We start from the raw sequence: 12,876 nt of genomic DNA, 5'->3' as shown, positions 1-12,876 counted from the left end.
GGCATTCTGTGGAAAAATATTTGTTAAGAAACACTCAAGGAACACTAAGGAACGTTTATAAAAGCTAGCCTACTTAAATGTCCTAATTGAACTATGGCCTAATCCTGGCTTAATTTAAGCCCTGTCTGTGAAACTAGGCCATAATTGACTATTCACCCAGGCAACAGATTTCTTTCTCTACCGGTTTCATGTCTCTTGTAACACTCTGTAATCTTTTTCTTCTCACATAGTAAATAATTTAATATATATATATTTAATGTCCATTTATTAATTTGTTTGATGAGTAGCTGTGTAATAATTGGCTCCGCTTGGCGTAGGCGTCCTGATTGACCTGTCGGTTTATTTGGTGGTTATGACTGTCGGAGTATACGTTATCCCTTACATAATTTGTTGGTGAGAGAGAAAGAGAGAGTGAGAGGGAGGGAGCAAGGGAGCGAGGGCAAGAGTGTGTCAATGTTTCTCTCTTCTCTCAGTGTGCTCTTTTTCTGCGGTTATCATGGACATGGAATCATCTTATCAGCAGGTAAAGAATCTGTTCCTCTGTGTAGATTGTGTAGAAGGTTATGCTGCAGCTTCTGCTGAATGTGGTGGTGTGTGGATGATTTAATTGCACTGTCTTTTTTTAGTCTGAATTCTGATTTCGTTGTCCTGTCAGTAGTTTGTTGTTCTGTTTTTTATTTATTTATTTTTTACCCAATGTCAAATATTTTTCATTAACAGTTATATAAAACTAATAAAGGAACCCAATTGCATTTTTTTTGACAGTATTACGAGTATTAGTAGAATGTAAGTAAACAATTTTGCTTAAGTAAATGTATCTTTTTTTCAAAGATGTTTCATTAGTTGTATTGGAAGATAAGGTGAAAATACAGATAAAGTTTTATATATCACAAACATGTATATTTGTTGCTAGTAACAATTCTCATTTCTGTAAATCATTGAGATTTTGCCAGCTGAATGAATTAGCTGGATCTAGAGCTGAGATGAACAAGAAGTGGTGTGTCATTTTGATGGTGTGATGAAAATACACAAAATGAAAATGTGCTTTGAATTCTTGAAAACCTTGAATTCTAGCAAGGTTTGGCCACCAATATTCATAACAGAACTGATCCATTAAGTGAAGAAGCGCAACCAAAAGAACACTTTATTAAGTGGACAGGTAAAGGTAAATCCAATCAATTCACCACTTTTAAAGCTCTCATATAATATGCAGTATTAAGAGTACTGCATGATGATATGTGAAAATTAAAAGTGTTGAATTTAATCTTTACCATTAAACTGATAACGAATTCGTTGTTTATCATTCATGTGTTGATTTGTAATAGAGCTGAATCTCTGGTGAAAATGCAGAGGGTATCACAAAAAAACCCTTTATTTTCATTAGTGGTCTATGAAACAGATACTGCATATATTCTCTTTTCCATTAATGTGTTTTCTTTGATCCTCCTCCATATTCACTGCCTCATTTCACCCCTTCACTCCATTTTTTCAAAGAGTTCTCTCTTTCGCCCACACAGCACATTGTTGTACCAGCCAATTCGCAGCACCCACACACACTCTCGCCCACCAACACCCATCCACCACACTAATGCAGTGATGCTCTGAGCCCACACACATTAACACCAAACCACAATAATGCAAAAGAGCAAAGATGCCTTCAGCACTGATGAGCTCTTCTTGAACTCGTGTACAGAGAGAGAGAGAGAGAGAGAGAGAGAGAGAGAGAGAGAGAGAGAGAGAGAGAAGAGAGAGAGCATCACTATGCAGATGACAACAGCACCCTATAGTTTTTAAAACTGTTTGGTCAAAAGGTGTTGGAGCCTTGGTAACATTGTTAAATGTTCAGAAGAATGTGCTGAAGAATCCAGAATAAACCAGCATGAATTCCATATTTTTTCCAGGCTGGTTAGAGCTTGCATTAGCTGTTTCCATCTAAAAGTAGCAAATTTAACTTATGTGCAGTCATATAAGACAGTTCTATGCTCATGTTTTCTTATTGGATCAAATTTTTATCAGACCCAAACAAGTACATACATTTTTTTATGCGCATTTTTTTAATTTATGACCATCTTGGAATTTCCATCCAGCAGTTTTTATGCGATATTCCAAAATGTGTCCAAAAATAGGTGGATGGAAACAGCTAGTGTCATGCTGTTCTTAAGCGAAACTAAGCTGCTGTATCTGGTTCACCAGTACTTCCAATCCCCATGCTGGGAACCAGAAACCAGGAACCCATGTTGGTGCCAGCATGCAAAACATACTTTATGCTGGTGATCAACAATTCTGAATTTTTCATCTAGGACTCAGGGCAGGTGCCTTTAAGAGTTGGTGGTGGTGCACAGTGGGCATTGGGACATGGGCATTTGAGCAGTGGTGGATCTGGTCTTCGGTCTTGAAGTTGTGGTGGACCCAGTCCTGAATCGGAGAGCAGTGGCAGACCTGGATCAAGGCCTTTTAGGCCAATGCGAAAAAAGACCATATAGCAATTGCAAGGCTGTGAAAGCATAGGACCAAGAGACTGTGGCAGGGCATGGAGCAGGACCGGTTGGGACAGGGCACGAAAGACCAGACCATAAGTCTATTGTTGCTTTTGACGTGACACTCTCATCCAGTGACGATAGGATGTCAGTAGATGTCACATCCACAAACAGCTTAATGTTTGGCAATATTGCCTCTAATAATCTTGTTGCAATCTAGTACAAAAGTTGCAGTAAACTTTAGGTGTCTTAAAGTGTCTGATGTGACCTGAGTACTAACGCTTGAGTAACCTGCTGCTCTCTCCTTGGCACCTCACTTCTCACTGCTGCTAGGTGAGCTACGGAAGTAATATGGCAAAGTAAGTGCAGTTGTGGAGGGCCGTTCAAATTAAATGTCTATCATAGTGTGATGTCACAATGTGTAGAACTTACTTTTTGCAGTAAGGAGGAATTTATGAGTTCTAAAACTTACTTATAAGAGTACAACGACGTCCTATATGTCAAAATATTTTTTTTTATTCCTTACATCATGACTTCTTAATGGAACAATTAAGGAACCAGAAACATTGAGAGAACAGAACCAAACACAAAACTGTTGAATTCTGTTAAAAAGAATTAAAAAAGATTTTAACTGTTAAAAATATTTCCGTCCCTAGACCTCATGTCTGATCTAGGTTCTGCAGGTTGAACAACGCAACTTAAAAAAGCAGACAAAGTATTCAATTGCACAGACAATTAATTTAAACGAATCAGAGAATTAAAACTGATCAAACACCTAGGTAAGAAAATAGATAGACAGATTAATGTAGTTCATTCATCTATACAGCAGCACTGGAGAAAACAGTGATGTCATCGTCCAGCTCAGTTCAGATCAATAATATTGTTGAATATTAAAATGAACTGATGTGAGGGACAGCTTTTTAGTGATTCTAAAGGGAAGAAAGTTTGTGTGTGTTCTATATATAGGGGGGTGGCGCAATGGATAAGACACATGCCTTTGGTGTGAGAGACCCGGGTTCGAATCCACTGTGAGACACCAATGTGTCCCTGAGCAAGACACTTAACCCCTAATTGCTCCAGAGGTGTGCGACCTCTGACATTATTAGCAATTGTAAGTCGCTTTGGATAAAAAGCGTCAACTAAATGAATAAATGTTTACATGTAAATGTAAATATATAATTCATTTAGATTTTTAATAAAAGTTTTGTCTTTATTGAGACTGAGATGACCAACAGGCACTTACATATTGCAAAGTTTCAGGAGTGGCATTCACATGCGCTTCACTAGAGCACCATCACTAATTTCAGAAGCACCCTTAGTGATGTGATTCTGGAACTGGGCTTCCTTCAGTGATTCCTTATGTCAGTGGTTCCCAGTCCTGGTCCTGGAGTACTCCCAGCACTGCACAGTTTAGATATATCCCTAATAAATAACACCTTATTCAACTCATCAGCACATTAGTAAAGACTCCAAGACCTCAGATGGATGTGTCAGATAAGAGAAACATCCAAAATGTGCAGTGTTGGGGGTGCTCCAGGACCAGGGTTGGGAACTACTGCCGTATGTCATGACTTCTTTAATGGAACCAAATGAACCAGAACATTTGGAGGAACTTAGAACCAGAATCCAGAACTGTTAACTGTTGATTCGATTAAAAGAAAAAGTGCCTTATAGTTGTTTCAGTAAAAGAAAAAGACAGTTTTCCTGGGGGCCATTGGCAGTACTGGGGCAGTTTTATGGGGGATGTTGCAGCCTTACCAAGCATAGGTGGCAACTTCCTGGACAAGGTTGGCCAGATACTACTGTTTGTTTCATTCTTAACTTCTTCTCAATAGCTTGCCCTCTAAAGGACCTGACAAAGAAGTGACAGGACGAGAGAGTGGTGTTGACGGGTTCTGAAAGAGGCAAAAATAGAGGCGGTTCTACATGCCTCAAAATTTCAACAGACCCTTCATCTTTCGGACGGACACATCAGAAATTGGACTTGGGGCTGTTCTTTCACAGACAATACAAGGTAAGGAGCATCCTGTGATTATTATTAGCCATAAGTTGTCCCCTGCAGCAATGCAGTTACAATAGAAAGATGTATTGACCTTTAAATGGACTGTCCTGGAGCCAAGATATTACTTGTTAGTTAAGTGGGCAGTGAAAGCAAATGGCAGTGCTTATTGCCTATTATGCACAGTGTAGGTCACTGTCCATCGATGAGTGCATCCTTACCTCCAGCTATTCTGGAGGGAGGGCAGCCAAAGAGAAAGGAGTTACATCATCTTACTGCGACTACCTTTATTTAACCTGGAGAGAGAGCGCGGCATGTGAGACAGTGGGTCACATAATCTCATTGTGACTCAAATCACTGTTGAATCTGTAATCTGTGAAATCTGTGGCTCTGCGCAGCTGATAGCGCTCATCTTGTCTGCCGTGAGCAATTTCCTGTTCAATGCTGACAAAGTTAAACAAAGCCTGGCCGTGGTGGGTCATAACCTCCATTAACTTTTCATAATGCAGGGCTAGTGGAGGAGGCTGTTTCTGCCATTGTAGGCTCATTTTGTAATAAATAATCCACCCGCAAACCGCCTATATTTAGATATCTGCATCTGATCATCACATTACAATTATTCAAATTCTTAGTGTTAAGCATGATAATATGGTAACATATCACACTGAAGTAGGCTGATTTAAAATGAACATTTATTTAAAATAAAAGTTCTTCTTTTGGCAAAATTACATTTCCTTAATAGCCTAAACAGAGGCTTTACTCCCTTCAAGCTTAAATTGTCAATGTTTCATTACATCACTGTTTGAAAACACATTTTTTTATACCTTTATAAAGGGCATTTTCCCCTAATTTTATTAAATGTATGCTCCATCTTTCATTTCAAATTCTTAAATTTGATAAATATATTCAATTAAAATAATTAGACACTAGGCTGTTACCAATAAAATTAAATAATTTACATTGAAAAATTATAACTGTATTAAATTAGATTATTTTAAATATTTTTGAATATACAAATAAGGAATGTTGAAAAGAATGATACTTTATGAAACTAGCGTTTTGACATTCAACGTTGACACTTGCTTGAGAAGTTGAAGTCGTTCTCTATCTCCGTTGCTTCTAGCCACGGTGGTTAAAAATGGTATGGTCCACAATAGGGGTGTCTGAAATCGCTTTACATTAAAATGTTCCTACAGTGAAAATAGGAGTTGACTTGTATTGTAACTGTAATTATATTTTTTTCACAATATCAGAAAAATTATCTGACCCCCCCCAAAACTGATATTTCTGTCCCTTTGGGGGTATAGTACCCCCCAGTACCCCCTGTAATTCGAACTATGCTTTCATGTCTTCTTGCACTTAAATAGACAAATTGACACAAACATTTTTTCAAAAAAGACCCCTCCCGGTGAGTATCCTAGTAAACACAGTCAGTTATGTCTTAAGTGAATGTAAACTGTTGAGAAAGAAAACATTTTCAGGCTGCGTGAATGGAGGACTCAAAACCAGAGGGTTCGTACAACAGTTTATTAGACACTTTTGGGAATAAACAACATCCAAAGTGTAGTGACACACACAGACAAAAGGGATGTGTGAGAGCTCCAGAGCCGTCCACACAGCATAGATACAACAGCACATGAAACGAGGCACACAAAAATCTACTGACAACAAGGGGCAGACACAGCAGAGAATATAAGGGAAAAGGGAACAAGCGACAGGTGAGGGCAATCAGCTCGTGATCTGCACACATCCGCACTGCAAAATCAGAGCTGATTCCCCAGGTCACGAGCTGCAGAAAATGACAGGACAACACAGACAACAGGGAAGCCGAAGAAGCAACCGGGAGAGGTCTGGGGCTGAAGGGGGGAGCGAATGACAGGCTTGATCTTAGAGACATGAAAAACCGGGTGGATATTCTTAAACTGGGGGCTTAATTTGAATCGAGCTGATACTGGACTGAGCACCTTGGTGATGGAAAACGGTCTAATAAATTTGGGACCCAGTTTATGTGAAGAAAGTTTAAGAGGAATGTCCTGGGAAGATAACCAGACCTTCTGAAAACTGTGATGGTCTGCCGACACCTTGTTTCTGTCACAGTCCGAGTGAGGGCTTCTCTTGCGATCCTCCACGTACGGAGGCATCTCTGAAAAAAAGAATGCGCTGACGGAACAACGCGTTTGATTCTTGGGAGGGGAATAATGGTGCCTAAACAGCACTGGAAGGGAGACAAACCCGTAGACAAGACCAGGAGGGAGTTATGCACGTCCTCAACCATGGTTAATCTGGAGTTCCAAGATGATGGTTCTGCAGACGCCACAGCGCAATACCCTCTCCAGATACTGGTTAGCTTGGCCTGACCGTTAGTCTGCGGGTGATACCTGGATGAAAGACTCACAGTCGCTCCCAGCTGTCGACAGAAATCTACCCAAAACTTAGATACAAATTGAGGGCCCCTGTCAGAGACTACGTTCACAGGGAGGCCATGATTATGCAAAATGTGATCCAAGACAAGAGTCGTTGTCTTCCTCGCTGAAGGCAATTTGGGTAGGGGAATAAAATGAGCCACCTTCCAGAACCTGTTCACCACAGTGAGGACTACCATGTTGCCGCTAGACAGGGGTAGGCCTGTGATGAAATCCACAGCAATTTGTGAACATGGCCTCGAAGGGACTGGCAGTGGCTGGAGTAGGCCTGCCTGGGGTCGATTGGCGCCCTTGCTCACAGCACAAACCGGACAGGCCGATATGAACTGACTCGAGTCCCGAGCCATGGACGGCCACCAAAACTGCTGCTTGATTAAACTGCAAGTCGTTATTGGGTGGCGAGCTAGTACGGATCAGTGGCTCCACTGTTGGACGCTAGTTCGGACCGATTTGGTCACAAACAACAAGCTCTCAGGGCACAGCAGAGAATATAAGGGAAAAGTGACATTGCACAGAGCCCAGTGTGCTTACCATTCTTGGTCCCCGGGTGGGAGGAGATGTTGAAATTGAACCGACCGAAAAACAGTTCCCAGTGAGCTTGTCGAGAATTTAGCCGTTAAGCGGTGCGGATGTACTTTTTATGCGGATGCAATTTTTATGATCGGTCCAAACGAGAAAAGGGACCTCCGCGCCCTCTAACCATTGGCGCCACTCCTCCAGCACCAGCTTAACAGCCAGTAACTCCCTATTCCCGATGTAGTAATTCTGTTCCTAGGGGGTTAAATAATGAGAAAAAAGGTGCAGGGATTCTTTAAGTTTGTAAACGCAACCTGGGCCTGCAGCGACCAACAGAAGCGTTTTTGAATGGAGGTGAGATCAGTTAGAGGAAGGGCGACCTGGCTAAAATTCCGAATGAACCGCTTGTAAAAATGGGCAATCCTCAGAAATCGCTGGACAGCTCTACAACTATCTGGGATGGGCCAATCAGCAACCGCTTTTACATTGGCGGATACCCTTGGGTGAAAGAATAAATCCCAGGAACGGAACCGACTGTGCGTGAAACTCGCACTTCTCTACCTTGGCGAATAAACGATTCTCAACCAGCCGCTGGAACACTCATCTGCCATGCTTGACATAGTTGCGCTCGTTCTGGGAGAAGATCAGGATGTCGTTGAGGTAAACAAATACAAACCGGTTGACCATGTCTCTGAGCACGTCATTGCCGAGTGCCTGGAAGACCCACCAGGGAGTTTGAAAGCCCAAAAGGCATGACCAAATGTTCAAAGTGCCCCGTGGGGGTGTTAAAGGCGGTCTCCCATTCGTCCCGTTCAAGCCCTGATAATCTATACAGAGACGCAGAGATCCATCTTTCTTCTCGACAAAGAGGAACCTCGCCCCAACTGGAGAGGAAGAGGGCCGGAGGATGCCAGCTACCTGAGAATCATGAATACACTTCTCCATGGCCTCCCTCTCAGGCCCAGAAAGAAAGTAAAAAGGCACCCCCTAGGCGGAGAAGTGCCAGGCTACAGCTCTATCGCACAGTTGTACGGGCAGTGCAGAGGAAGAAATGAAGCTCGGAACTTACTGAAAACCGCTCTCAAGTCATGGTAAGCCTCCGGTACACTCACCAGGCTCACCGGCTCCTCAAGCAACACCTACAGAACAGGACATTACAGGAGAAAATGCAGGACCCAAACACTGAGATAAACAAATAGGGCTCCATGCCAGCACAGAATTAAGAGCCCAGTCATTGTGAGGGTTATGGTTGACCAGCCAGGAGTGTCCCAAAACCACTGAAGCGGAGGGAGAATGAATGAGGAGAAACCTAATCTTCTCAGCATGGTTGCCCGAAAATGTGAATGGCTAATCCTAGTGAGATGGGTGCCGCAGAGAGTCCTGGCTGAAATGGGCTCGGCCAGTGGAACAGGCAGAACACCTAAGAATGCAGCCAGCTCAGTGTTCATAAAATCCCCCTACGCTCCAGAATAGATGAAAGCTTACACCTGATGAGCAGCCCCATTAAATTGCAATAAGGTCTGGAGGACGGAACGACCACTTGACCGCGGATTCCTTCCATGACGCAGCGAGCGTGTGAAACTCGATAGAGTAGTCAGAAACAGACCGACCTCCCTGTTGCAGCAATGATAAAGCCTGCGCTACCTCTGTCCCCAGAGCGGAACGGTCGAAAGCTTGCGGAGCTCCTCTGAAAAAAATCTTTTAACGAACTTCAACATTCATGTCCATTGTCCCACATGGCCATTCGCCATTCTCTCGCTTGCCTGATCAGAAGCGTGATGGTGAAGGCCACTTTAGATTTCTCTGTGGGAAAACAGGAGGGCTGGAGTGAAAAAGTAACTTCCATCTCAGAGAACTTGCACTACAGCTTCTTCCATTAAGGAGTCTTAGAGTAAGTGTTTTGAGTCTTCTTCTTCAGCCTCTCTTTTGACTGTATCTTTAAGCCAGCATAGATTTGTAGTATTTTTTTTGCTATAGTAATGTTTCTTTTAGCTGTAATTTGATTGTGTTGTACACTTGAATGCCAGCATGACATGATGGTTTAAATTATCTCTGCTTTTGATGTTTGTAAATTGTAAATTGACAGTACAGATGTTTTACTGCTTTCTGCAAACACTAATGGGTACAAGCATGTTTTTTATTACCAAAAAGAGTGTTTTATTTATTTATTGTGACATAAGGGAACAGAAGATGTGAATCACTTCTTCCTTTTTAATTTTGTCAATCTAAATTAGTTGTGTCTGCTTTTATCTTGTTCTCGTCCTCAGCTTTGGTGCTCAAAGGGTATTTGATGTGCTGCTGTGGGTTACTGTGAACATGAGGAGCTGCTTCAAACCATGGAGGGGGTGGCATAGATTATTCATAGACGCCTACACTGCTACACAAATACAAGACATGAACAAACATTAGACGCGCACATTTTTATTTTATTTTTAGAATAAAAAAAGCATTTTCTTTATTTTATGAAGCAATTTTCCAACCGAGGAGGCATTGTCGGATTTAGCTCCCTTTGGTAGTCAGTTTTGTCCCCAGACCATAACATGTACACAATATACACGTCTGTTTGCCAAAGTAATACCAAGGTCAGGAGATGCATGAAAAGGTAGATCTGCTCTGATGCTGTTACATTTAAACATGTTTCAGAAATTCAAGGCAATTTCACAAAGGTCGAGAAAACAGCATTTTTATTATTGTACTTCAGGCAGAAAAATATGTCATTGAATATTGCTGTAATAAATGAAACCTGATTTTATGTATAAATTTAAATACTGTGAAAAGTTTCCTGAAGTCGAAACAAGAAAATCATAAGCTAGAACAAAGAAAATAAAAAAGGCTTATACTGTATCATGGATGAGTCACTCACACACACTACTGTATCTAACACTGCTTCCTTTGATGTATCACTTCATTTCCCAGTCACAACTTGACTCTATCAAACTTTAATGAAACATCCTCATCCCAGCGACAGATTAATCCCTTCATGGATGAGAATATTCCCACACTGACGTCAGAACTATATGTTTGACTGAATGTGTTCCTTACAGCTCAGCATGCTAAATTACATGAGCAGAAAGTACTGCTTAATAATTGAAAGTTTTAATGTTTTCAATGACTTTCTTTAATTTGTTTCTTCAATTAATTCACAGAATAAAAGTTTATACAAATTCAAAAACACGCTTTTTTTATTTTAGAGTTGGAATCTGAATGGCATTGACCACACCTCACAGTATGTTGGATTCGAACACTTCTTTTTAGTGTGTAATATATTTGATTTTTTTTAGTTTTTTTTTTTTAGACATAAAATTCCAATAACATAAGTAAAATATAGCTGCAAAAACGGTCTGCTTTCAAGGTGAGATCCCACTTCGTCAGCTCATTCTGACGTAACATACATTATTAACCAAGACGTTCTCCTCCCCTGCCTGTTTGTTTCCTTGGTTACTCATTTTGATTGAGTATTCTGTTCAGGTGTGTCTAGTTAATTATCACATTAGCTCCTTTGTTTGCCCTGTGTATTTAAACCCTGTGTTTAGAAGACTGGTGTGATTAGATCCTGTTTCAACTTGATTTGCACAGCCCATTACAATTATAAAATAGTATAGCTGAGCATAATGCTGGAATGCAGAAATACTACACAGAAAGTCATGTTACTTAAACAAACAAAAAAGTAAATAAATCAAATAAATATTGGCCTGTGCAGGTTCTTCTGACCTGCTACCATGTTATGAGAATGTGCTGTCTTACCCAAGACTGTTCAGCTTAGCAACCAGTGCATGAGAAAAAAAAGCAAGTGGTTAAGCAAGCAAACATCGAAGTCAAGCGGGCACACACAGAAGGGTTCTTCTGAGCATTCCAATGCAATATTTCTGTAAACTACACGCCGTCTGGAAAGAAAGAAAGTGAAGATTAAGTGATCAACATTGATCAAGTGCTGCTTGCTTATGGTTTGTATCTGTGAGCTAAAGATGTGAGATGGAGATTTCCTCTTCAAATATCTTCTTCACCTGGAAATATACCCCAATACTGAAGTATGGTCAGTGGCAACTTCTGGTTCACGCAGACTTAAGCATAAACATAAAACGGCTTGATGCAACAAATGTAATGCTGATACCTAGATATCTTTAAGGGCACAACTATGTAAGAATTTGCATAAAAATATCCTACAATCACAGTTACAATTAGTAACATGTAACATGCATTATTCTAAGAAGCTAAAGCAACAATGATAAACCGATAAACCTGAGCAACAAGCGTTTTCCCAATACAACCAGATGAACCTTAGCAATTTGCTGATACATTATAAGCTTAAGGAACAAACATTAGCTGAGCTTAGTACAGAATGTTGTAATAATACTAAAACTAAGTAACAAGAATGTTTCTATAACAAGTACCGATAACAACGGTAAGCATGTTGCTGATACCCAGATAAGCTTAGCACAGCATGTTGGCAATGACACCACGTCGGTAAATTAGGGAATGAACTTGCGCTCCCGGGGGTGGTTCAGCGAAAAGAGGAGGCATGTTCCGGCGCAAACGTTCCCTGCATGGTGCTATTTTGCAGTTCCAGAAAACAATTCCGCCACAGACCAGGAAAAACCTAGTCTAAAGTTAGTGGCGCGTTATTCAGATGCTATTTTAAGGGCGCATGCTTGGCCATAATGTAGCGTGTGCACAATGTGCATACACTTTGCTTCTCTCATCTACACAGATGCAGCAGTTGCCATTTTTGCAAACCATACATAATTACAAGGAAAAATATTCCACACAAGGGAAATCATTGTGGTGTCCATGAAGATGTGAAAAAATAGGCATAAATCTAGCTTACACATTTACCCACATTATTATACATTTACATTTACATTTAGTCATTTAGCAGAAGCCTTTATCCAAAGCGACTTACAAATTAGGACTAAATTCTTATTTCTAGATAGTTCTATAGAACTAAATTCTAAATTCTAAAGTCTTATACGCCTGTTTAACCGAAGCTTATTTGGGTGGGCTTCTCCCATCCCCATACAATGTCACTTCTCTGTCTTTTACGGCCCTGACGAGAACGTCGGTCTCCTCGGCTGTTAACCGCTCCTGGCATGCGCTTGGCAAATCCGCCGTTATAATAGCAAGCCGCCATGGAACAAGCGTGACCGGCGCTTTAAAGGGAATGTGAGATGTCGCTGATTGGTTTATTGCACGTTATGCCCAAACCACACCTATGAGTACTGTAGCTACTTCAGACCAACCCATTTTAGATTTGCGTCGGGCGCAAGAGACATTTATCCTGCCGGTATAATAGCAACAGCGCCCGAGATCCACCCACAAAGTTACTTGCGTTTCGTGTTTGATACTTGCGTTTCAGATCGTTAAAATAGGGCCCTATGAGTTTAAGCACAGCAGTTTGGCAGTTACAATGGAAGTACACATGATCGCAAGCCTTGCAACAAGCATGTTATTAAAAACAATTAGA

At 41.0% G+C, this 12,876-nt stretch overlaps 1 protein-coding gene across 2 annotated transcripts in view; it reads left to right on the top strand.

Annotated features, from left to right (window-relative positions):
- The first annotated feature begins 395 nt into the window (after positions 1–395).
- ccdc136a (coiled-coil domain containing 136a) overlaps positions 396–12,876 on the top strand; it is a 39,435-nt gene continuing 26,954 nt past the window's right edge. For both annotated transcript variants that reach the window (XM_082160501.1, XM_082160500.1), the window contains exons 1-2: positions 396–523; positions 4,313–4,491. The gene's annotated coding sequence lies outside the window, so the exon portion shown is untranslated. The remainder of the gene's footprint in view (positions 524–4,312; positions 4,492–12,876) is intronic.

Source organism: Leuciscus leuciscus (assembly GCF_965113295.1).
Source record: "Leuciscus leuciscus genome assembly, chromosome: 25".
NCBI classification, from domain to species: Eukaryota; Metazoa; Chordata; class Actinopteri; order Cypriniformes; family Leuciscidae; genus Leuciscus; species Leuciscus leuciscus.
The sequence above is the reverse complement of the archived record's forward strand: the minus strand, read 5'-3'. Positions and strand labels throughout refer to the sequence as shown.